Source organism: Saimiri boliviensis, chromosome 7, assembly GCF_048565385.1.
Source record: "Saimiri boliviensis isolate mSaiBol1 chromosome 7, mSaiBol1.pri, whole genome shotgun sequence".
In the NCBI taxonomy this organism is placed as follows: Eukaryota; Metazoa; Chordata; class Mammalia; order Primates; family Cebidae; genus Saimiri; species Saimiri boliviensis.
The window spans coordinates 67,216,985-67,221,998 of NC_133455.1; positions in this window are offsets into that span (position 1 = coordinate 67,216,985).

Here is a 5,014-nt window from a genome sequence, read left to right on the forward strand (position 1 = left end):
TAGGCTGGACCCCCTTCCCCTCCCCTCATCCCTCCTTGCAGATCCTCAAACAGGGTTGGCAGGTTCTGCCTCCAGGCCTTTGCCCTTGCTGTTCGCTTCTTCATCTCCTGTGGTTTTTTTTTTTTTTTTTTTTTTTTTTTTTTGTTGTGCTGAAATGTCCCCCAACCCCCCTCCTTTTTTTTTTTTTTTTTGAGATGGATTCTCACTCTGTCACCCAGTCCAGAGTGCAGTGGTTCAATCTCAGCTCACTGTAACCTCTGTCTCTTGGGTTCAAGAGATTCTCCTGCCTCAGCCTCCCCAGTAGCTGGGACTACAGGCGCCTGCCATCATACTCAGCTAATTTTTTGTATTTTTAGTAGAGATGGGGTTTCACCATGTTGGCCAGGCTGGTCTCGAACTCCTGACCTCAGGTGATCCACCTGACTTGGCCTCCCAAAGTGCTGGGATTACAGGTGTGAGCCACCGTACCCAGCCAAAATATTCCTTTCTTAGTGAGGCTTTTCCTGACCTCCCTATTAATCACTTCTACTCTTAACATTTCCTATGCTTTTTCTGCTTTAGTTTTCTTTATAGTGCTTTTTATCAACAGCTAGTCAACTACATCTTTTACATGAATACATTTCTTCCTTGTTTTTTTCTTCCCATGAGAACATAAACTCCATGTGGGCAGTGATTTGGGCAGATTTGTTCACCGCTGCATAGAATGTACCTGGCACACTGTAACCATCAATAACTATTTGTCAATGAATGTTTTGTTTGTCAAGTGAATGTTGAGTGCCGGCCCTGCAGTGGCCCCCACCTTCATGTTGGGGGCTGATGATGGGTCAGGGTGGGAAGCGACTTAAATGCTGCAGTGAGTTGATGCTGGCATAACCTTTTGGGGGCTAAGGGCCTGGGGTTGTCTTAGTCCCTTTTGAGCTGTAACTGAAGACTATAGACTGGGTACTTTATAAACAATAGAAGTTTATTTGGTACATGGTTCTGGAGGCTGGGAAGTCCAAGATCGGGGGCCTCATTTTGTGATAGCCTGATGGCCTCTTGCTGCGTCCTGACGTGGCAGAAGGTGGCACATGGTTATACAATGCATGACAGAGAACAAGAGAAGTCCAGACTCATTTTTATAACAAACCCGTTCCTGCAGTAATATAAATTCATTCATGAGGGTAGAGCCGTCATGACCTAAGTACCTCTTAAAGGCCCTGCCTCTCAACACTGCTGCTTTGGGAATGAAGCTCTAATACATGAATCTGGGAGACACACTCACACCATAGCATTCTACCCCTGCCCCTACAATTCATGTCCTTTTCATATGCGAAATACATCCATTCCATCCTAATGGCCCTGAAAGTCTTAACTTGTTCAGCATCAACTCAACAGTCCAAAGTCCGGAGTCTATGTCTAAATCATACATAGATGAGACTGAAGGTATGATTCACCCTGAAGCACATTCCCCTCCATCTGTGAGCCTGTGACATAAAAGCAAGTGATCTACTTCCAAAGTACAATTGTGGGACAGGCATAGGACAGATACTCACATCCCAAAGGGAGAAATAGGCAAGAAGAAAGGGATAATAGGCCCCAAACAATTCCAAAACCCAACATGGCAGATAACATTACATCTGTTTTGTTGTTATTGTTGTTGTTGTTGTTTTGAGATGGAGTCTCGTTCTGTTGCCTAGACTGGAGTGCAGTGGTGCATTCTTGGGTCACTGCAATCTCCGCCTCCCAGGTTCAAGTGATTCTCTTGGCTCAGCCTCCCAAGTGGTTGGGATTACAGGTATGTGCCACCATGCCAGTTAATTTCTGTTTCTAGTAGCGACAGCATTTTGCCATGTTCGCCAGGCTGGTCTTGAACTCCTGACCTCAGGTGATCTGCCCACCTTGGCTTCCCAAAGTGCTGGGACTATAGGCGTGAGCCACCACGCCTGGCCAACATTACAACTTAAGACTCCAGAATAATCTTTCACTCCATGTGCTGCCTCCTGGCCACACTGAGGGATTGAGGCCCACAGAGGGCTGGGCAGCCCAACCCCCATGGCTTTGCTGAACTCGGCACATGCAGCAGCTCTCCCAGGCTGGAGTTGCACACTGGTAGCTCTCCAGTTCTGGGGTCTCTGAGGTGACCTTGCTTCCATGGCTCCATTAAGGCCTTCCTGGCACAAATTCTCTGTGGTGGCTCTGCCCCCCTCAAAAGTCTCTGCCTGGACCCTCAGGCTGTCCATGACATTATTTGAAATCTAGTTGGCCGGAAGCGGTGGCTCACGCCTGTAATCCCAGCACTTTGGGAGGCTGAGGTGGGCAGATCCCTAGGTCAGGAGTTGGAGACCAGCCTTAGCAACATAGTGAAACCCACTCTCTACTAAAAATACAGAAATTAGCGGGGTATGGTGGTGCATGCCTGTGGTCCCAGCTACGCAGGAGGCTGAGGCAGGAGAATTGTTTGAACCCAGGAGGTGGAGGTTGTAGTGAGCCAAGATCACGCCACTGCACTCCAGCCTGGGTGACAGAGAAAGACTCTATCCAAAAAAAAAAAAAAAGAAAAAGGTGGAGGCCACCAAGGTCCCACAGCTTTTGCGGTTTGCCCACCTGCAGAATTAGCATCACAGGGAGGCCACCAAAGTTTACAGCTTGTACCTTCTGGAGTGGTGGTTCAAACTGCACCTGGCCTGCCTGAGCCATGACTGGACACCCAAGGGGCACTGCACCGGGGTTTGGGGGAGCAGAGTCTCAAGGTAGAAGGGACAGTGAGTGCTGATTTCCCCTGGGCAGCTCTATGGAAACCTTGCCCTCAAGCTCCCAGTTTTCGCTGAAGAATCTCTGAACTGCCTTCAGAGTCATTCCCCCATTTGTCCTGATGAATAGAACCTGGCTTCCATTTAGCCATATTAATCTCTTTAGCAAATGGTCACTTGGCGATACCCTTCGTGTTCCCTCCCAAACATACTTTTTTATTCTTTAAATGGCCAGGCGGAGAGTTTTCCTCAACTTTCTGTTCTGCTTTCTTTTAAATTATAAATTCCATCTTGGAGTCCTTCTCTCTTCTCTCACTATTGTAAGTGGATGAAAGAAGCCACGTGGGACCGTCGGCCCTTTGCTGCTTTGCTATTTCTTCTGCCAGATATCCTGGGTCATTACTCTAAAGTTCTGCCTTCCATAAAGTCCTCAGTCACAGACGCACTTTTGCCAGGTTCTTTACAACTGTATAGCAAGGATGCCTTTACTCTGTTTTCCAATAAGATAGTCTGCTTTTCCCCCAAGACCTCATCAGACTGGCCTTTGCTGTCCAGATTTCTGCCAACATTCTGATCATGACCACGTATGTAATCCCTAAGGAGATTTAGGTTCTCTCTACAGCTGTTGTCTTCTTCTGAGCTCTCACTGGAATTGCCCTTAAACCTCCTTTTATAGAAATCTGGGTTTTTCCTAGCCTGCTCCCCAGCCTCTACTCATTACCCGGTTCCAAAGCCACTTGCACATTTCCGAGTATTTATTACAGCAACAGACGAACTTCTTGGTACCAGTTTCCTGCCTTAGTTTGTTTTGGGGTGTTATAACAGAATACTGCAGACTGGGTAATTTATAAACGGTTAGAAACTGATTTGTCTCATGGTCCTGGAGGCTGGGGAGTCCGAGATCGAGGGCCTGTGTCTGGGGAAGCACACAGGGTGAGAGTGTGTGAGACAGCAAGAGAGGGCCAGACCTGGTTTTCTAACAACCCACACCCCCGTCCATGTCACATTCATCCATTTATGAGCGCAGAGCCCTATGACCTAGTCACCCCTCAAAGTTCCCACCTCTCAACACTGTTTCCTTGGGGATTGTTGTGGGACACATTCAAACCACCCGAGGGGGCAGGGGCATTCTGGTTCTGTTTTGCTCTTGTTAGGACAGAAGTGGGTCTTTTGGGGACATCTACCAAACTCACATACCTGAGTTGGGACATGGAGGGGTAGGCTTCTCCCCTTGAAGAAAATTAAATGCCAGGTGCAGTGGCTCACGCCTGTAATCCCAGCACTTTGGGAGGCTGAGGTGGGCAGATCACTTGAGTTCAGGAGTTCGAGATCAGCCTGGCCAACATGGTGAAACCCCGTCTCTACTAAAAATACAAAAAATAGCCGGTCCTGGTGGCTGCAATCCCAGCTACTCAGGAGACTGAGACGAGAATTGCCTGAACCCAGGAGGCAGAGGTTGCGGTGAGCCGAGATTACACCAATGCACTCCAGCCTTGGTGACAGAGCAAAACTCTGTCTCCAAAAATGAAAGAAAATTGAAAATACAAGAAAGCTAGCAAATAACGGAAGCTTGTTTTTTATTTGTGAATAGCAGGTTCTGGCAGGGGACCTATGGACCTATGGGTGTTACACATTACCCTGGAGCACACGTGTAGCCACCTTCTGAAAGCTGCACTGATTTTGGCCACCTTGTCAGGACAATTACCCAGTTCTTTAAGCCCCAGCTGTTGCTAATAGAAAGAAAACATTGTATTCCCTCCCATCTCTGCCCCTAGGCCCAAGAACCAGCCCCTGGCTCCTTGCCTGTGCTCCCGAGTTTGAGGCCGCTTCTTTTAGCTCTCGGGGAGGTATCATCTGCGCTGACTTCTGCAACACTGCGGCTTTCCTGCTTGGTCCTTTCAGCCTTCAATAGCCTCCCTATCAATTCCTTGCATCGAATGCCCTGTGTTTGAAATAGCTAGCTTGATTTCTCTTTTCCTGGCGGGACCCCAACTGATGCACTAGAGAAAACATCAACTACCGGAGAAAGTAGATTGTGCTGAGTGTGACGAAGAGCGCAGCACGGTAACCATGACGTGAAAATGAAGAGGTCTGTGGAGGAAGGAGGGGATTATCTGAGGTGAGCCTCAAGGAAGGTCTCTGTGAGGAGGAGGCATCTGAGCTGAGACTTGGAAGATGAGGACCAGCCAGATCTAGGGGTTGGGGTTGGGGATTCCAGGTGGGGTCCGGGTTCCCGAGGCCTGTGGGTTGTGGCAGCCCCCTTTGTGGAAAGCACTGAGCCT